Source organism: Protopterus annectens, chromosome 10.part0 (genome assembly GCF_019279795.1).
Source record: "Protopterus annectens isolate FY-2018-M chromosome 10.part0, PAN1.0, whole genome shotgun sequence".
Taxonomy (NCBI): domain Eukaryota; kingdom Metazoa; phylum Chordata; order Ceratodontiformes; family Protopteridae; genus Protopterus; species Protopterus annectens.
In genome coordinates, this window is record NC_056744.1 from 1,286,490,349 (window position 1) to 1,286,513,114 (window position 22,766).

Below are 22,766 nucleotides of genomic sequence, written 5' to 3' on the forward strand. Positions count from 1 at the left end.
TGTGTGTGTGTGTTTGGATGTGGGGAGTTTGTGTGTGTGCAATTCTGTATGATAAACATGTTAGTTTTGGCAATCAGGAGATCACACTACATGATGTACATTACCCTTTCCAAACACTGATGATATCAGCATCCTATAAGTACAACCAGAGAAGAAGAACCTCCTAGTAATTCGAATAGTGCACTTTGCTAATGCATCTCTTTCATGTGTCGTGACATAGTTAGATAGGGGTATGAATCCTGCAAGTGTGTGTGTGTAGTAGGTTGTGTATAAATGCAAGTGTGAGAAAACAGATCCTTTTGGCAAATACTACAATACACCAGATGCTGCATATTCCCCCAGTAAACACAGGGGATGTCACCACACTATCAGCACAGCCAAACAGGGCTAGTTGGCCAGTAATGCCAATAGTGCGCTCTGCTACTGGGTCTATTACCATTGTCAGAGTACAGATAGGTATGTTTTGGTAACCCACAACTGCCACGTGTGGTTGTGTCACACATTATGACCTTGTGTGGGTCTTTGTGCATAACAATGCATGCCATTGCCTAAACCAGCAATGGCAATGCACATGATGTATGTGTGTGACACATACACATAAATACCTGTGACCTGCAGTAGTTACCATGTCTGACACGTGCCTCGAGTGGATAAATGGTATTTGCAATGCATAACAATATGACTGTGTCTTACTGTGCAGGTACCGCATGCGGTATGTGTCTATACAGTGTGGGTGTATATGGTAAAATACCTACAGCAGGGGATACACATCTGGTCTGGGACATATAGTCTACATGTAGTCGATGTACAGGTGCTGCATGTTCCCACCTGTTGTGGGAGTGGTAACGTTATTCCACTGCAATTCAGTGACCACATGCTGGGAACCCTTCAACTAGTGTGTTGTAGCTACAGTAATGCTCACGCACAATGTTTGGCTAGATGCAGTCCAGCCATATAAAGACAGTTCTTGAGACTGTCATATTGCCAGTGTTGTTATGGAGGATAGGTGGGTTTCCTGTGTATGGGAGGGTTGTGTGTGCCAGGCTATGAACCAGACGGCAGTCTGACACACTGTTAGCTGCACATGAATAGGCCCTGATGCTTTGTGCTGTGCCAACAACCTGGAGGTGTGTGTATCTGTGGTGCCTTGGGATACCACCCCCTGTCCATGTGTGTTACATGTGTAGGGGACGACAAGCATGGTATGAGGTACAACCTGGCAGTGATGGGTTTCACCTGTGAGCCATGAATCAGGACTCTGGTACTGCACAGATATTGCAGTTCACCATGCTGAGGACAGTGTCCAGTGCATGCATCTAGCGGTGTACACTGCTGGTGTTGTGTAGCATCACTGTTAGTGTCCTATCCTGTATGATACCCACGGAGGTGGCTATGTAATCCGTGTCCTGCAGCATAAGGCAGTATGTGTGTATCAAGGGGCTTTGCCAATATACATTGGCCCATGGGTGTCACGCAAGCTGCCCTCGCAAATCATTGTGGCTTCCCTAGCATGTAAGCACACGTTGACAGCCAGTGGATACCCTATGAATGACATTGGAGATTGAGCAGAATGTAGACATAGAACACCCTGCCTACATATAGTGGTAGCATACCTGGTGAGGGTATGATGGCAACCAAGATCAGGCTCATACTGGCGCATGCCACATGCCGAGAGATCCCTTCTATGTTCTCTATCATGTAGTCCAGGGAGGTATGTCTCAAGGTCATCCATAGTGGCATGGTCAATGACTGAGTCATATGTGTCCATGCCTCTGACTGACCTGTATGCATGTGTTTTGTGGTGGACCATAGTGCCCCACAGGCATATCACTGTGACCTTCACCATGTACAGCCTGTTGAGCGGGACCCCACTGCAGCGGCCAAGAGAGGTACCTGACACATCTGTAGCAGGTGTGTTGTGTAGCCCTACAGGCTGTGAGTGTGTGGCACATGGGATGTGTGTGCCATGTGTGGCATGTGCTCTGTTCCGACATAACGTATGCCTGTGTGCCAGCTGTGGAGGTGTGTGATGCTCAGGCAGGATGCTATTCTGAGTCTCCAAGTATGCCCCCAAGGGGTGGGGTTTTTTAGGATTGCCTTTTTTCAGTGGGGTTCTTTTGGGGCTGACCCCTTTGGTATTTGGTAAAGGTCCCCAGGAAAAAAACCGTTTTTTTTTGTTTTTCTTTTTTTTCAAATTTTTTTTTGGCCCCCAAAGTTTAAAAACCTTTTGGGAATTTTTAAATTTTTAATTCTTTTAAACCTTTTTTCCCCCCCCCCAAAACCCCTCCCCTATTAGGAAAAAGGGTTTTTTTTTGTTTAAATAAACCCACCCTTTTTTTCCCCCCCCCTTTTTTTTTTGTTGCCTTTTGAAAAAAATAAACCCCCCCTTTGGGTTTAAAATTTTTTTAAACAAAAAATTTTGCTGAAAAGATTTCCTCCAAATCTGCCATATACCATCCTCTACCCATATTTCTTCTTTTCTCATTTACTTCATTGCTACAATCCTCCTCCTTCATCACATCGTCTGAATCATACCCAAAATGTTAGCCTCCAGAGCTGTTCAATTAAGAACAATTTCACCTCTGCAGCAATCTCACTCTCCTTCTCTTCCATGCCTCTACTTCTCTGTGCCACCTTCACAATGGGGATGGAAGACAGGAAGTACCACACCAAATTGTGTTCCCATATGATCATCTGTACAGAGTAGGTTAAGTTCCCAGTGCCTTGGCCAAATTGTCCAATGGTATAAATACCACCTTGAAAAGAGGCTACTAGCCTAGTGTGATTCACTCAATCAACAAGGTACAAATAAGTAAAACAAATAAATTAAAGAATGAGGTTCCAAGGTATTATGCTATACTATTAATAGGCTCATTTCTTCAAAAAGTTAAAATGTATCAATTCCATTGTTTACAGCTATTTTAGAGGTAGGCCATAATATGGTTACCTGTTTTGGTAGCCTAAAACAAACAGTAGTCAAAGAAAACTAGAAATAATGTAGCACAGGCTTACTAAGAAAATTATTAGTGTGTGAAGACATTGGGGCGGATTCACGAAGGCTTGCAGTGTAATAGACGTGTAACACTCCATGCAAGCCTCGCGATCCAGGAACAGGCCTAAACTCCGTGTAAGAGACCAGCTAAAACGTCTCTTACATGGACTGGGTGGATATACTAAATGCCTCACTTGCTGCCGTAAGGTATGCAAATGAGGTATATTAGCGATCCACGAAGCAGAAACTAGCCTGTGTAAGAGACGTTTTAGCTGCAGAAATGTACTCAGTTGACAACTGAGTAAGTTTCTGCAAAAATCACAACGGAGCCATGTCATCTCCAAATAAAGGGTGCATATGTGTCAGGCAGCATGACAATGGCCAAATATGTGGCCACTGGCAAGGTAACCCGATGCAAAAATAATAAAATATAATTTCTTTTTGGCGATGTTTAAACGCGCAAGCCCAGCCCAAATGAGCTGCGCTGTATAAAACATAAAAATGAAGGTTATCAACCCACAAATGTGGGTTTTATGCAATACATGGAATGACAATGCAGGGACCAGCAGACCAAAACAACATGGCCACCGTGTAGTGGTTGCTAAGGGGGGAAGCTGAGTCTAAGACATGTAACTAAGCATTAGTAGGCAATCTCATGTAAATGAGGGTTAGGATACTGAATCCCACAGTCACATAGCAAATGAGCACAGTCTGAGTAGTGTAAGAGATACATAAGGGGGAGGAATAGAGTAGGAGATAGGTGACATCACAAAGGGGAATGGTAGAAAGAAATGCAGTTCATTGGAGGCCAGTGTAACATGACAGATGACAGACACAGATTAGGGAAAGAGGAGTGCCACAAGATAAGTCTGGGAAAGTCAAGAAATGGAAGGTGTACACTGTTACTTACACAAAAGTTTCTTGCTGGGCATGCATGCACACGTTTGCATGCCATGAAGCGCGAGTAGGGCAGTGTGCGCGTGTGTAAGGCAGACTGAGCATGTGGGAGCGTGTTGGTAGATGTTTAACACTGTTTGCACTGGTGTGCACGCGTTTTAACCCGAATAGGCAGATCCTGAACCGTGTAAGCATGTGTGCTTGGCGTGTAAGCCACTGTGAGCGTGTTTCTACTGGTATGCACGCTGCTCCCCTGAGGAAATAGAAAGGAAAAGGAAGCAACAGAATTAGTAGGAAGCTAGCAGGGAATACTGCTGGAGCTAGCAGGTGAAAACAATTACAAGCAGGCAATTACACAGGCAGAATAGTAGCCCAGCCCAGCACTTAAAACTCTGCAAACAGCAGTGCAGGATGTTTCTCTCAAGAGACACTGCAAGACAGGAAAAGCTATTAGAAGTGAAACTGAAAAGCTTAACTCAGAGCAGAAATGTTAGGGGCTGCCATAGCTGTCATAATGAGACATAGGCGACTTGCTGAGGGTGGTGTCAATGCAGATGATGCCAGACAACCCACAGTGAGGAGACGGAGAAGAGTGTACAGGCCCAGGGTCACCTACCACGGGTTATATGAGCTGGAGATAGTAGAGCACTATAGAGCAGACAGAGAGCTCCCGCAGCAAATAGTTGAGCTGTGCAGGCCACGCCTCACACACAGGACCAACAGGGGAACCCATCCCAGTGGAAACCAAGGTATGTGTTGGCCTAAGAATACTAGCAACAGGTACCTTCCAAAGACCAACTGGTGATATGATGGGGATATCACAGGCATCAGCCTCCAGGGTACTGCACCAGTACCTGGATGCCATGTCAGCACATGTCGGTGATCATGTATATTTCCCCAAAGCCCGTGAGGTATTGGCCAGCAATATGCGTCTCTTCCAGCAAATAGCGGAATACCCTGAGGTAGTGGGTGCAATAGGCTGCACACATATGCATCAAAGCACCAGCGGTGAGCAGGGTAGGGCCTACATTAACCGCCAAGGGCCCTCCATCAACTGCCAGGTGGTGTGTGATGCCCAGGGCATAATAATGAATGTGTGTGCTGGCTGCCCTGGGAGCTACCATGATTCCCACATCTGGCATTTGACACAGCTGTACCAGACATTTGCCAATGGGGACATCCAACACGGACACCTAGTGGGGGATGCAGGTTATGCATTGGAGCCGTGGCTGATGACACCCATCAGAAATGCACACACACCTGAACAGGAACGCCATAATGAGGCACATGCACAAACACGTAATGTAATAGAGCGTGTGTTTGGGCTGCTGAAGTCATGGTTCCGGTGTCTGGACACATCTGGTGGAGCCTTGCAGTACACACCAACTACATGTACCCAAATTGTCATGGTATGTGCTACGCTACATAATATGATCTTGCGAAAACAGCTGCAGCAGGACCAGCATAGGGCTGGGCCAAACAGCCCCCCACCATTGCCAAGGCCATCACAGGCAGAGCGTGACTCAGAGGAGGAACAACCTGAGCCTGCCCTAGTAGGCAGAAGGAGGCATACCCAATATGCCCTGGCCTTGGCAAAGAGGCAATGCATAGCACATACACTGGCTCAGTAGGAACCCTGGGAATGATACCCCCTCTGACTCACTCAAATAATAACAGGGATGCCTAAAATGACATGACCTGCTCACAAACATGTACAGGGAGTGTAATATGCGCATCTGACAGAGGCAGCCCTGCAGCACCACCTGAAGCATGAATGCCATGTGTTAAGTAATGTAACACCATGTACTATATGCACACCTGAGGACCCTGACTAACATCCACCCTCACCAAGCATGAAGCCACAAAATGACGATGGGATGATCAATTGCAATAACTGGCTGAAGTAATGCAGTTAGTCAAAGGGGAGCCAATGTGTTCCAGCCTGGGAAGACATGCGGGCATGACATGATGCACCACCTGCTAGGGGTGGCGTGCACCTATCAGTCCAGGCCCCATGGATAATGGCAAAGGCTGTCAGTACCCACAGCATGCCCTGAATAGGTAAGTCTCAAAACACAAACCCACATTCATAGGTACCACAAGGGATAGGAACCTAGATGTAATGCTACCCAATGCCAGAAGTCTAAACAGCAACATGTGTGCAGTGTAAACGCACACAGTATGGAGAATGTAGATATCAGTCCTGTAATAGAAAACTGGGTCAAGGCTCACATCAGCACCCTAACACTACCAGGTCACACCTCATACTGTGCTGTACAGCTGCAAAACATGTAACAAGCTACAAAAGGAGGGTGACTAGCAATAAATGTCAAGGATAACCACACCCCCATGTTGGTACCACAACAAGAAGCAGCATGGATTAGCCATGGTCAAATACCAATGGCTAAAACCGCCTTCCAGTATATAGCCTGCTGCAGACTACTGTCCTAATACCAGGAACTGCACCTGGCCTATGTTGGAATACATGAATATATCAAGCCCCAAACCACATTATATTGCTTGACTGAAAATACCCAGACATACACTGGGAGCATTATACTAGCACCAACACAGTAGGAGAAAAGTTCCCATAATCCATAAACCAAAATGCCCAGGAACAAAGTACCACTCCCACAAGAGGGGTAAGCATACTGGATGTGATAATCAGCAACATGTGTACTGGATGGCAAGATGAGAAGTGTATCCCTCACTGGTAAGACCAGACCATAGAGTAATCACACTGGATATACACATCCCGACTCCAGTCCCTGGCCAGAATACCACAGTGAAAAACATGTGTAAAGCATAGGTTGCACCCTCCAAACCGATGTGGAATCCACGAAGGCCCTGTGCAAGTGCAGAATATGGGACACACCACAGAACATGTTATACAGGCATTCCATGAACACAGCCAGGAATGCTTGGAGTATGCAATCACAAATAACAATAAGACACAATGCCATACACGCAAGCATCTGGCATGCTGGACTTCCAGCCATTACCAAACCATGCAAGAGAATGAGGAAGGTACTACATGATAGAGCAAACATAAAAGGGAAGTAATCACTGATCAGTAGTATGGCAATAAAATATGTCCACACATACAATCCACTAAGGCCAGCCACAACAAGTAGAATCTGTGAATCCAGAGGCAATGTGACACCTGGCCCAAGTACACAGACAACCCACAACTCCCAATAAATACAAATATGTGAGAGATGCAACCATGTATCCAAACCGGAGGCTGAGCTCCCCCAACTCAGTGCTGTCAAAACTAGTCAGGAGGAGAAGGTAACCACATACACCACAAACCCAGTCCCACATAGACCTATCACAACTGTAAACCAAACACATAAACACAGAAAAACATTTCCGGAGGCCCTAATTACAAACACACCACACCAACAGAAGCCTCCAAAGCAGATCCCAAGCAACCACAACCCCCAAACATAGCACATGCAACACATAGCACACAAAGCTGGTGTGCCAAACAGTCACAGGCCAGAAGGAGAAACAACATGCCTGATACAGTTGTAATAGGTGTCTGTATAGGCAGACACACTGCTGTCCCACTCACCAGACTGAACAAGGGAAAGGGTACAGTAAGCTGCCTGTAGGCTGCCACAATATGCCACATAACACAAGTACGCAGGTCACCCCAAAGTAAGCAGAAATATGATGCACTCATTGTCCATGCTGGTGTGAATGACCTGAGATGTACCTCCATGGACTACATGAAAAGAGACATGGATGAGCTCTCTGAGTATGTACCCCAGGCCGGTATGACACTGGCCGTTTGCAGCATCCAACCTTCACCAAGAATGATGCCACAGTACAAACACAGAATGATCATCTTTAACAGGTGGCACAGTTACAGCTGTCAGTCCAAGAGGGTCTAATGTCTGTCTGCTTGAGATGTCATGCATGACAAGCCATGCTGCTGTTCCAGGGATGGCTTGCACCTGTTACCCCTGGGCATCTGGATACTGGATAAGGCCTTTGCCACCTCCATAGAGCCAGTATGTAGGCAAGGCCAAAAGACTACCCACTACCCTAGAAAAAGTGGTAAGAAAGATAAGGGTAATGCTGACCAATGCCAGATGTGTAAACTGCAATATGCATGCCCCTGAGGCACTTCCAGTATGGAGAACATCGATGTCTGTGCAGTGACAGAAGCCTGCTGCAAGCCTACTGATAGCACACCAGCACTACCAGGTTATACCACATATCATGCGTTATGGCCCCAACACCTGGACCAAAACATCAAATGAGGGGAGTAACCATATGCAGCACAGACACCCATACGCCAGGTAACTGACAATGCACGAAGCAGCGGAGACCACCCATGTGCACCTAAGTGTAGTCAAAACTGCTGTACAGTCTGTAGCATGCGACAGACCACACTCACACACAAGAACTCCCCAGACACCCTGAAGACACTGGACAGTATGAATGTCCCACCAAATACCAGACAAGGTACTCACAAATTACCACATAGGTGATAAACCATTATGTATGCAAGGAGTAATCAGGGACCTAGGGACACAAGTCGACAGTAATCTGTCATGTGACACTCACAATGCCAATGTGGCTAGGAAGATTGTCGAAATTGGACACTGTATCATGAAAGGATTCACATCTACATCAACAGAGGTCACTGTGCCCCTGTACTGTTCCCTTATCAGACCCATAATCTAGTACAATGACTCATATGGGATGTACTATGCGTGACACCTGCAGCAGTTCGGAAGACCTCAAAGGTACCCCACCAAGAGGATAAAGGGTGTCAAATATATGTCATATGCTGCCTGGCTGTAGACACCCCAGCTGAATGCAGTCATAGACTGCCTACACAGAGGCATTGTATGTCTGTTGTACAAGGCCATGTCCAACACAGGAGTAATGGACATGCTCCACCACAGGAAATCAAAGCCATTGGAGCTGTGAGAGTGACAGACGTCAGCCTCAACACATAATGAAATAGGATGTGCTGGAGGGACAGATACATAACCCAGAGGCTCCCCACACCCAGAAACAGGATCCCAATCCATGTTAGGCAGAGCCCCTCACTGACACCCCTCAACAGGAATATTGCCAGGTGGATGGATGATTGTACATGTATACTGGGGGTCTTCACTGTGTCACAACCAGACAGAGGCACAGTAAAGAAAATCATAAATGGCCATAATAGTCACATAGCAAGGCGGCGAAAGACACACACTCTGGCTTGGCTTACTAATGCCCTAGGGTGGATAGCCTAGTATGAACCCATGAACCTATGAAGATACAAATTGTACAGGACACTAAGGATAATCACAAGGCTTACTTAACTGATGGTAGGAACCATGTTGGAAATCCACAGATATGCTCAGAATCACACAGATATTACAAACAACATACCAAACACACACACATATTGCCAACATACAACCTGACAGGTGCAGTGCAAACCCCCCCCCAGAATGCAAAATATCTATCCCAGCAGACTGCTGGTGCCCTGACATTGCAGATGCTGAGGTAACAGCCATCATCTGCAAAGCAAAACACACAGCAGCAAAGGTATGTGATGGTGTCCTGGGCTGAGGCCAACATGGACTCCAAGAATAATGGAATGCCAAATCACACTACTGCCCAATGTCAGCCTTACCACAGGATATGTACCCAAAGAGCAGTGTACAACAACAGTGGTCCTTCACAACAAAGGTGTTGCCTGAATGGATACTGCAAACTACCACCCCAGGATCCTGACAAGCTTGGTCTGCACAGCTATGGAAAGGATCAGTATGTACCGCAGACATAAAGCTATCGTGGACCTACTGATACCGGACCCTACACAGTGTGGCTGTCAGACCTGGAGCTCCTGCCCCTAAACATGTTCAACCCATTTGAAACAGTCATTAAGGTCATTGATGAGGGCAATGTGGTCCACACAGCATAGCTGGACCGCATATGCTTCCAGACAATACCCTACGAGTTCAGTATGGATATGTTCACCAGCTTAAATATATACCCCTATGTCAGTAGAGGGGTTGCAAACCAGACCAAGGACAGAACTGACATGGTCAGACATGCTGCATCCATCTCAGACTACAAAGCAGATATGAGTGGCATCCCACAAGGCTTGGTCCTGGGACCCCCCCCCCTTCTGTATATATGTCCCATAGGTATAGGCCAACATGGAAGGACTGTGACTGAACATGTATGCAGAGGAGTACAATCAGCCCACCATATCTGACCCCCAGCTGACACAAGCAACCCACAAAAGGACCAGCTACAAACAGACAACTGGAGCCATAGCCATGTCAGCAAGCTAATTGCAGAACTGTGTATAGACAACCACCGTGGATATACAGTAAGTGCCCACAAATTACCACACAGGTGTTAACCCATTACGTACCTAACATGTAATGAGAGACCTGGGGACACAAGGTGATAGATATCCTGCACTGGACAAACATGTGGCTGTAGTGTTCGCAGAAACATACCATATACCCACCCAATCATGAAGGTTGTCAGATGTAGATAAGGGGAGGTCACTGTGGCTCTGCAGTCATCCTTCATCAGCGTCACAATTGACTACAATAGCCCCTGTGGGATATACCTCATCAGACACTTCCATCAACTGTAAAGTCCACAACAGTACCCCACCAGGAGTAGCAAAGAGCATGAACAGATGCCATGTGTTGCCTGAGTAAACAAACTGCAGCTCCACACACTGCCATACTGCCCAGCCAGAGGCAAGCTGTGCCTGATGTATGAAGCCATGTCCAAGCTGGAATCAAGGAACATGCTGCACCTTGTACAATCTGAATGGCAGTGAGCTATGCACATGAGAGACCTGAACCCCAGCACTGACATACATAGGACAAGCTGTACAGAATGATCACTAACACAGTAGGCACCCCACTCTTGAGTAAACTCCCGGTACAGGTTAGCGAGAGAGTCACCTATCGACACCCCTCAAGAGGAATCCCGATGAGTGGATGGGAGATGGTAGGTTAACCCTGGGTATCACTGTTATGTCAGAGGTAGACGGAGGCACAGTATACTAACCATGACATATGTCATGGCAAACTCCAGTTACAATGTGTGTCGGACAAACACACCCTGTGACTAGCATCAGAAATGGCTTAGGAACATCGCTAGTGTTTGCCAATGTCCACCTATGTTGTGGAATACACTACCAATGTTGGATGAGCCTGGTGTAGGTAGTCCATATCTGAACATAATGCAACATGGTCATATGTGCACAACTGGCCCCTACACAGTTTGTTGTGCTCACTATGAAGATGTCAAGCAGTCATAGGACTAAAGCCCAGGATACTGTCCACCACAGTGAAAGTACTGAACCAGTACACTATACGGTACTACAGTGTTAGGTCATTATGAAAGTATGTTGACAACTGTCTGCAAAGTATCCCATGCAATCCCTGCAGGCACAGTATAATCCCTGTTGTGGCAGACATGAAGCAGTTGGTCAGTTAGTACACAACATGACACCCAACACACAACCATAAATGTGAGATATTGTTGAAGTTCACACACACCCAAATATGTGGTGGACTTCAGAGTGCAACATATGGAAAGCTCACACTGGGCATGCTCGCACACTTTGATAAATGAGGCATATGTCAGACAACATGCCATGGGAAGGCTGAACTGGGCATGCTCACACACTTAGGCCATATCTCCGTTTAGCAGTTGGCCACACATATCTGGTATTTGTACGTGTCATTCCAGGAACCAACCACAACACAGCAATCTGCCCAGTGCACACAGTAAATGACTACAGAGGCATAAGTGATATAGTGGATCGCCGTCATATGCAAACATCTTCCACAGATACACAAGTTGTTCATAGGAACAGGGAATGCTATGGCAATAAAGACCTGCAAACAGTAGAACAGCACAACAAATATTGTGCATCTGACAATTGAACATATGGGTGTAGAGGTCAATACTAGGCTTGTTGCCCTAGGGAATGACAGCTTAGCCAGAGTGTGCATGGCACCTGCATCCCCAGTACAGTAGGCTACTGTGCCACTGTAAAGTAGGTCACATAAGGCAACGTGTGAGGCTAGTGAGCTGTGCCTCTGTCAAGCAGGGCACAGTGGAGATCCCAGGGTTTGAATGTGCTAAGCCACAGCCATGTTGTTGGTGTGTGCTGGAAGAGGGTTGCTGAGGACCTCTAACAGTAAGTGGCCGTCAATAACAGACTGAGGGGAGCCCTATCTGCATTGTCTGGACAATTCCACTGTCAACACTGTGTTGTGATGATTATGTGGGAATGAAGTGTTGTGCCGGATACTGCTCACAGATGTCCTCCCTCTGTGGGCTAACAGTTCTGCAATGCATTAGTTCACTCTGTCTGTTGGACGGCTCATATATGGCTGGTGTACACCTGACAGGTGTCTTGTTGTGGAGCAGTCATGGGTATATGTGGGATAGCATGATCAATGCAAACCTTACACATGCTCATAGAATGCAATTGTCAAGGATTATGCTGAGTGGCCAGTATAGTCCCCAGTATGGGTCCTTTGAAGTCGTCCACCCCAGTCTTCACAAATGTAGAGTCTGCTTGTGCTAAATACAGTTTGTGTGCAGTGACAACCTTGCCTGGGGGTGGGGATGGGATATGGATGTCCAGGGAAAGGTGGGTATGGTCAGATATCAACAATGGTGGTCTACCTCTGGTGTGGAACAGTGAGTACCCATGTTGCAGATGGACAGGTGCAATATGTATTCCCCCATGTGGCTGTGGTGTGTGGTTCTGCCATAGCACATGGACCCACAAATTGTAGTGGCTGTAGGGTAAAGTGGTAGAGGCCTGAGTAGTTCTCACACAATATGCCTGTACCTGATGTTAACAACTGGAATGGTGTATGTGAACACCTGCATATCCCGGCACTGTTCCCAGGGAAGCTAAATGTGTGTCCTGGATGTGGGAGTGGTGTTCTGGACTGATTCTGTTGTGTGTTACAGGTCCTGTGGTCACGAAGCATGGTATAGAACATAACCTGCCAGTGCGATGTGCATATCTGACCCTGACGTAGGTGGCTGCAAATGCATATATATGCTATCCCCCACCTGACAGGTAGTACTAGATGTACATATCTCTGTAGAAATAAAGATGTCAGCCCCCTATAAATACTGCAGGTGCAGACCAGATGCCCAGTAATTCGGTTAGCGTGCTCTGCTAATGCGTCTCCCTCAAGTGTCATAATATAGGTAGGTAGGAGTTCGAACCATGCAATTGCTCAGTGTGTGTGTGTGTGTGTGTGTGGGTGAGTGGGGTTGATGTGTGTGCAAGTCTGTGTGAGGAAGATGTCCCTTTTGGCAACTGAGAAAGCACTCTACAAGATGCACATTCCCCTATCTAAGCACGGATGATGTCAGCACCCTATAAGTACAGCAGGAGAAGAAAAACCTCCCAGTAATTCGAATGGCGTGCTCCGCTAATGCGTCTGTCACGAGTGTCATAACATAGTCAGGTAGGGGTTTGAATCCTGCAACTTTCCAATGTGCATGGAGGGGGGGTTAGTGTGTGTGCAAGTCTGTATGAAGAAGATGTCCCTTTTGCAACTGTGAAAGCACTCTACAGGATGCACATTCCCCTATCTAAGCACGGATGATGTCAGTACCCTATAAGTACAGCAGGAGAAGGGAAATTTCCAGTAATTCAAATAGTATGCTCCGCTCATGCATTTGTCACGAGTGTCATAACATAGTTAGGTAGGGTATGAATCCTGCAACTGCCCAGTGTGTGTGGAGGGGGTTAGTGTGTGTGTGCAAGTCTGTGTGATGGAGATGTCCCTTTTGGCAACTGTGAAAGCACTCTGCAGGATGCACATTCCCCTATCTAAGCATGTATGATGTCAGCACCCTATAAGTAAAGCGGAGAAGAAAAACTTTCCAGTAATTCAATAGCGCACTCTGTTAATGCGTCTCTCTCAAGTGTCTTGACATAGTTAGGTAGGAGTTTGAAACCTGCAAGTGTGTGTGTTTGGATGTGGGGAGTTTGTGTGTGTGCAATTCTGTATGAAAGACATGTGCTTTTTTGCAATTAGGAGATCACACTACATGATGCACATTACTCTTTCCAAACACTGATGATGTCAGCACCCTATACATACAGCTGGAGAAGAGACACCTCCCAGTAATCCGAATAGCACACTCTGCTAAAGCGTCTCTCTCAAGTGTCATAACATAATTAAGTAGGGGTTTGAAACCTACAAATGGCAGGTATGTGTGTTTGGATGTGGGGAGTTTGTGTTTCTGCAATTCTGTATAAAAGACATGTGTTTTTTTGCAATCAGGAGATCACACTACATGATGCACATTACCCTTTCCAAACACTGATGATGTCAGCACCCTATAAGTACAGCTGGAGAAGACACACCTCCCAGTAATCCGAATAGCGCACTCTGCTAAAGCATCTTTCTCAAGTGTCATAACATAGTTAGGTAGGGGTTTGAAGCCTGCAAATGGCAGGTGTGTGTGTGTTTGGATGTGGGGAGTTTGTGTGTGTGCAATTCTGTATGAAAAACATGTTAGTTTTGGCAATCAGGAGATCACACTACATGATGTACATTACCCTTTCCAAACACTGATGATATCAGCATCCTATAAGTACAACCAGAGAAGAAGAACCTCCTAGTAATTCGAATAGTGCACTTTGCTAATGCATCTCTTTCATGTGTCGTGACATAGTTAGATAGGGGTATGAATCCTGCAAGTGTATGTGTGTAGTAGGTTGTGTATAAATGCAAGTGTGAGAAAACAGATCCTTTTGGCAAATACTACAATACACCAGATGCTGCATATTCCCCCAGTAAACACAGGGGATGTCACCACACTATCAGCACAGCCAAACAGGGCTAGTTGGCCAGTAATGCCAATAGTGCGCTCTGCTACTGGGTCTATTACCATTGTCAGAGTACAGATAGGTATGTTTTGGTAACCCACAACTGCCACGCGGTGGTTGTGTCACACATTATGACCTTGTGTGGGTCTTTGTGCATAACAATGCATGCCATTGCCTAAACCAGCAATGGCAATGCACACATGATGTATGTGTGTGACACATACACATAAATACCTGTGACCTGCAGTAGTTACCATGTCTGACACGTGCCTCGAGTGGATAAATGGTATTTGCAATGCATAACAATATGACTGTGTCTTACTGTGCAGGGGCGCGGTATGTGTCTATACAGTGTGGGTGTATATGGTAAAATACCTACAGCAGGGGATACACATCTGGTCTGGGACATATAGTCTACATGTAGTCGATGTACAGGTGCTGCATGTTCCCACCTGTTGTGGGAGTGGTAACGTTATTCCACTGCAATTCAGTGACCACATGCTGGGAACCCTTCAACTAGTGTGTTGTAGCTACAGTAATGCTCACGCACAATGTTTGGCTAGATGCAGTCCAGCCATATAAAGACAGTTCTTGAGACTGTCATATTGTCAGTGTTGTTATGGAGGATAGGTGGGTTTCCTGTGTATGGGAGGGTTGTGTGTGCCAGGCTATGAACCAGACGGCAGTCCGACACACTGTTAGCTGCACATGAATAGGCCCTGATGCTTTGTGCTGTGCCAACAACCTGGAGGTGTGTGTATCTGTGGTGCCTTGGGATACCACCCCCTGTCCATGTGTGTTACATGTGTAGGGGACGACAAGCATGGTATGAGGTATAACCTGGCAGTGATGGGTTTCACCTGTGAGCCATGAATCAGGACTCTGGTACTGCACAGATATTGCAGTTCACCGTGCTGAGGACAGTGTCCAGTGCATGCATCTAGCGGTGTACACTGCTGGTGTTGTGTAGCATCACTGTTAGTGTCCTATCCTGTATGATACCCACGGAGGTGGCTATGTAATCCGTGTCCTGCAGCATAAGGCAGTATGTGTGTATCAAGGGGCTTTGCCAATATACATTGGCCCATGGGTGTCACGTGCAAGCTGCCCCTCGCAAATCATTGTGGCTTCCCTAGCATGTAAGCACACGTTGACAGCCAGTGGATACCCTATGAATGACATTGGAGATTGAGCAGAATGTAGACATAGAACACCCTGCCTACATATAGTGGTAGCATACCTGGTGAGGGTATGATGGCAACCAAGATCAGGCTCATACTGGCCCGTGCCACATGCTGAGAGATCCCTTCTATGTTCCCTATCATGTAGTCCAGGGAGGTATGTCTCAGGTCATCCATAGTGGCATGGTCAATGACTGAGTCATATGTGTCCATGCCTCTGACTGACCTGTATGCATGTGTTTTGTGGTGGACCATAGTGCCCCACAGGCATATCACTGTGACCTTCACCATGTACAGCCTGTTGAGCGGGACCCCACTGCAGCGGCCAAGAGAGGTACCTGACACATCTGTAGCAGGTGTGTTGTGTAGCCCTACAGGCTGTGAGTGTGTGGCACATGGGATGTGTGTGCCATGTGTGGCATGTGCTCTGTTCCGACATAACGTATGCCTGTGTGCCAGCTGCGGAGGTGTGTGATGCTCAGGCAGAATGCTATTCTGAGTCTCCAAGTATGCCCCAGTGTGTTCAGATTGCTGTCAGTGCGGGTCTATGTCTGACTGGTACTGTAGTCACTGTAGTATGTCATGCCACCTGACAGGGTATGGCATTACTGGGTTCAGAGTGCTCAGTCCCCAGATTGGCTATGTGGTGGCATCCCACATGTGTTGTAATGCGTTCCTGGCCAGGGGTGATGGTTGACTGCATACATGTGGCAGCTGTGACATTGCCACATGACTCACATAAACCACAACTGGACCATAGAGGTGATTCACAGGTTACCTTTGCACATGCTACCCTAGTAGTGTGATTGCCATGGTGATTACCAACACATAGGGCTAATGGGGAACAACATACTGAAGGTGTGTATGTGTGGGTGTACTGCTACTGTTTCATAGCACTGGCATATATGACTGCAAACGTGGGTAAATGCCAGGTAAGACATGTTTAATGTGTCACAGGCAACGTACATGCGAACAGGACAGACAGTGACGTTCTGTCATGTGTAAACTTGACATACGTATCGTATGCTATGCAGATGTCACTAGGAGTCCACAGAAGCACTGTAACTCTGCATTGCAGGTGGAAGCAGTGTTCCAGGGAACCCCAAGCGAACATGCATGCAAACAAAGCTACAGTAAGCAGGGCTGGAAGTAGTCCATTGTACAACAAAGAAGGGGTAACACTAACAGTAGGTAACAGTGCAAATATGTAGGCACTATCAACATGTACCCAGGAATGCACAGCGCAGATGCCCATGGTAGAACTGATATTATGTCATAGTTAATTGTGATTTGGATTACATTGGTACTGCACACATATCAACATGCGCAAACATCCACATTGCATAGTCGTTGTGGGCAACTTGCCACCATTACTGTACATGTCTATCATTGCGTATCACTACTTGCATTAGCTTCCCCCCTGTGCTACCCATGTATGTGGCTATCTGTTGACATCCTTACCACCGGTATGCAATAATGTGCAGCTGTTACACTTTGGTACGTACTATGGGTGCAGATAACAATTCAGGACAGTCATACGGTTACTGCATCAGGCATGCTGGGATATACACACAGTCATATCAGCACACTGTACTGTTACCAACATGATACTACTAATACACATCTATGTAGTCACCCTGTGCATCAGCAACGTGTTTACCTGTTCCTGCACTGATGTTGGAGATTGCAGGAGGTGGCACAGTTTCATCATATGCACAGGGTGTGAATTAGGTATGCCTGAGTCTGCCACTGGTACCACCAATTGACATGTGTGTGTATGTGTGTTGGTGAGGGACAGCAGTACAGGGTGGGGCACTGTTGGTGCAGTGTGTGCGTGTATGTGGTAGCCCTAGGTGTTAACATTTCGCATGTGTGTATGCACGCACACAGTTCCACCTCATGGCTGCCAAATACAGGGGTTTGTGGACAGCCACAGACTGCACCTGGCAGGTCATACAGATCAGTGTCTGTGGGCACGGACACGGTACCTGTGCCTGGCAGGGGTGCTACGGACCATATCCGGTACTAAGCCAGACTGAGTACTGTCATCAGAAGTGGGAGTGTGTTGACTGGACACAGGTCCCTGTTGGGACTGTCCAGAGCCACGTGCACATGGTCTCCTGGGGTATTCTGATGACAGCACAGACCCAGCATTGCTGGGGCTGCTGCTGGCACTATGGGGGCGTGCGCGGGCCTGTTGTCGTCTGCGCCGACTGCCAGCTGCTGCTGTTGCTGGCATATGGTCACGTCGATGCCACAACCGCCCACCATTGCCCTGGCTCATGGACATGTGGTTGTGGAACTGCTGTAATATGTCCCCACAATGTCTGTCTATGACATCGGTGAAATTACGGATAGCATCCGCGATGTCACGCATACTGTCAGTCATGGCTGTGCGACATGCTCTCAGCTCCCTCAGACCCTGTCTGGTGTACCTTTCCATACGCAACTGTGCCTGCATGACAGCCCGAAACATAGCTGAGGTTGACAGACCTCTCTGGGCACGTCTGCCAGAGGCAGTACGCCCACAAATGCTCCCACGAGAACCCATGGGCAACTGTCTGTGTGGTACCATCGCAGGACCCTGCCCATGGCTGCTGTGTGCGGAAGCATGTGCCATAGATACCACATTACCCTGGTCAATGCCCACTGTATCCTGTCCATCACCTAGGGACAATGGTGACATAGGATGTACTGGCAGGATGACTTTGCGCAATGATTGGGTTGACAGCTGTGTACTGTCAATTGGCTGACCAATGGTGGACCCTGACACACCTTCCTGTGCCATTACACAGATATCATCATTACCAGTACCTGTGGCACCAGATTCAGGTTCCCTGCTGCAGGACACCAGAGCAGCACCAGAACCTGTGGGAGGAAGACAGGAAACACAGTTTACAGTGTCCACACAATGTTACCAGTGATGCACTTATGCACACATGCACACGTGGACACATGCACACATGCACACGTGCACACGTGCATACATGGACACAGGCACACATGCACACATGCACATATACACATGTGCACACATGCACACATGCACACGTGGTACACATGCACACATGCACACATGCACACGTGGACACATGCACACATGCACACATGTACACGTGGACAGAGGCACACATGCACACATGCACACATGCACACGTGGACACAGGCACACATGCACACATGCACACGTGGACACAGGCACACGTGCACACATGCACACCCCGCAGTATACACACAGAGCACTACTGAGTTACACTAGTATTACTAGCACTATCAGGACTATTATAGGTATTGTTAAACACACTCACCAGCATGGATGGCCTGCCTTGCTGTAACACCGGAGGGACCTGCAGAAATGAGGAGATTAATGTCAGTGGGCACAACTGTGCCATTGATACTGCATATGATACAGTGCAGTAGTACACCAGTTGCCTTTCACACGTCAGCTGCTGATATTGCCAATATCACACCTGCACAATTACATACTATGTTGACAGCTACATACCACGGACACACCTTACACATGCATAAACTAACAGTGTACAGAACAGTCAAGTGTACCTATGGCATATTACCTGCACACTCCATGTCGTGCTGCTGTGTGGATCCAGCCTCCATCATGATGCAGGTGTATTGCTGTTGCTGTTCCAGGGCTGGAGCCACAACACTTAGGAGTAGCCCCTCCAGTCTGGTGAGGGGGGGATGTGTGGCCATCCCACCTCCTGTGGCAACCTGTTGCCTGTGGATATCTGACGCACGCTGACGGACATTTCTGATTAAATCACTGCAGTGATGTCGTACCTGCTCATATGTCCTATTATGCGTGCCAATGTTATTTACCCTACGGACAAGGTCTTGCCACAGTGCAGCCCTCTCCTGCTGATTCTGGCTGGTGCAGGGAAACAGTATGTCATAATCCCTCACCAGGCTCTGGTGTATCTTCTCATCTTCTGCTGCAGAGTAGGCGGGATTACGCTGACGCGCCATCTCCCTAGAAGAGAACACAAACAGGATGTTAGCAATATATGGCACACATACTATACATGATACTCAACTGTAGTGATATACTACTACTCCCATATGTAGCATGTGTGTGTCTCTTGGTGGATACACAAGTACATGGCCAGATATCAGTGCTCAGCCAACACCTGTGCAACAATACCTGCCACATTCCATACAACATAGTAGCATGCCCCATCGGTCAGCATACTGTGACAGGTCCAATGCACAACCTCACTCTGGGGGTTCATACCAAGGTACTGTATGTGGAACACCATCCACTAGTGTGATCTGGACACAAGTTACTCAGCCTGGATATACATATCCCACCACCACCACCAGCACAGTAGACTACTTTGATATGTATGTGATTAGACAGTTATTCACTTGTTAGGACGGAGATGGTATCCATGAAGCCCACTGAGCCAGTAGAAGCCACAACCCACACTGCTGACCCCTTTGCGAATGCTTTCCATGGACACCCCAAAGATTGCATGGAACATGCACACACATTTCTAACCCAGACCCTATGCACAAAGGTTAGGCATCCTGTCCGGTGGACCCCAGCCAAAGGCAGATTGTATAACAATAGAAGGAGGCTACTGCAAGACAGAACAAATTCACATTAAGGGAAGGCATCTGTGGTCAGCACTGGTAATAAGCTACGGTCTCTCATAACAACATCCACGGCCTACTCTGGGAGGGAAATGGCCACGAACACTATAGATAACCACAAGGCCTTCTTCAGTTATGTTACACATATGGACCTAATGCCTCAGATATGCCCTGAGTTAATACACACCTACTTAACATTCACCGAACACACAGATATTGGCAACATTCTTGCAGACAGGTTCAGTGCACGTATCCCCCCTCCTTCTCCCCCACAAGTAGAAATACTTATCACAGCTGAATGTAACCTCCCTATCATCCCACATGTCCAGGTGAGGGCCGCCCTCAACAAAGCAGAACACACAGCATCAATGTGACCTGATGGTATCCCTGGATGTGTGCTACGTGAACTCCAAGAGGACATACAACCGCATATAAGACTGATATTTAACCTTAGCCATACTACAGGATATGTACCTGAACACTGGCATACAGCAACAGTGGTCCCACTCCACTAAGGAGGCACCTCTACTGACCCTGGGAACTACCGCACCATAAGCTTAACCGGCCTGGTCTGCTAAGCTATGGAATTATTCAGTATGGGACGCATATACAGTGATATTGGGTACCTGCAGACACTTGTTCCTGGCCAGTTTGCCTTTGTGATGGGCTAATCCTGCCTTTTGAACCTGGTTGACCTTTCAAAACAGTCACTACAGCCATTGATGAGGGCAACACAATCCATACAGCCTACCTGGACTTGCCTAAGGCCTTCAACACAGTACTCCACTCAGGCATCATAGACAAGCTCATTAGCTTACATGTTGCTACATATGTCACATGATGGGTTGCACACTGGTTGACATACAGAATCCATAATATCGATATTGTAGGAGCCATGTCAGACTCAATGCCAGTCACATGTGGTATCCCACAGGCCTCTGTCCTAGGACCCCTCTTGTTTGGCATTTATTTCTCAGATGTAAGCGAACATGTGCGGGTTGTGGATGACAAAGTTCCCAGATGACTGCTAACTAAGCGCCATAGTCGTTACACCAGCTGACACACACATCCTACAGACAGGCCTCACTGCAACAGAAAACTGCTGCCAGGATCATGGCCTAACACTGACTGACATGTAATGTATAGTCATACCCTTTTGGTGGAACTACGTGCACACAACATATCACATGGACATACCTATAGATACAGACCTATGACACATATGGAGGGTTCACAGTATGCAGACTATTAACCTGCTACTTTACATTACCTGTGTTTGTTGCAGCTGGTTGTGTTACTGCTACTACTGCTTCCTGCTGCTGCTGGCACGGCTTGCTACTGTCACTGCTGACAGCTTAGACTCAGTGTGTGTACCGTGTGTTGTTGTTTGTGTTTTTTTTTTTTTTTCTCTCACTCTCTGTCTCTGTCTCTGTCTCTGTCTGTCTCTCTCTCTCTCTCTCTCTGTCTGCCTCCAGACAGTGCAATGAATGTATTGCATGTGTGGAGTGTGAGTACAGGATGCTTTTGTAGGTATCTGCATAAGTCCATGTGATGGCCTCTGCACCAATTGTAAGCCAGCATTTGCTAATTGCATGCAGCCAGTTGTGTACTGATTGCAGTTCTCACTGTGATTTCAGGGCAGTGCTATAAAAGGGTATGTGAGATAGGCGTTGCCCTTTCAGATTGTAAGGGCGGGGACCATGCTGGTATGCTGTGGACACTGTTCTGTGAGTGTAAAGGTTAGTATCTCTCTCTCTCTCTCTGTCTGCCTCCAGACAGTGCAATGAACGTATTGCATGTGTGGAGTGTGAGTACAGGATGCTTTTGTAGGTATCTGCATAAGTCCATGTGATGGCCTCTGCACCAGTTGTAAGCCAGCATTTGCTAATTGCATGCAGCCAGTTGTGTACTGATTGCAGTTCTCACTGTGATTTCAGGGCAGTGCTATAAAAGGGTATGTGAGATAGGCGTTGCCCTTTCAGATTGTAAGGGCGGGGACCATGCTGGTATGCTGTGGACACTGTTCTGTGAGTGTAAAGGTTAGTATCTCTCTCATGATTCAGGCTGTGTTGTAGATTCACATTTCTCCATTCCTCTCTCCTGTTTCCTGTAGTAAGTGTGTATGCACAATGACACCTACAACTATATATAGATAGATATATATATATATGTAAATATACATACATTTATATATGTACATTAACTGACATTATTACCT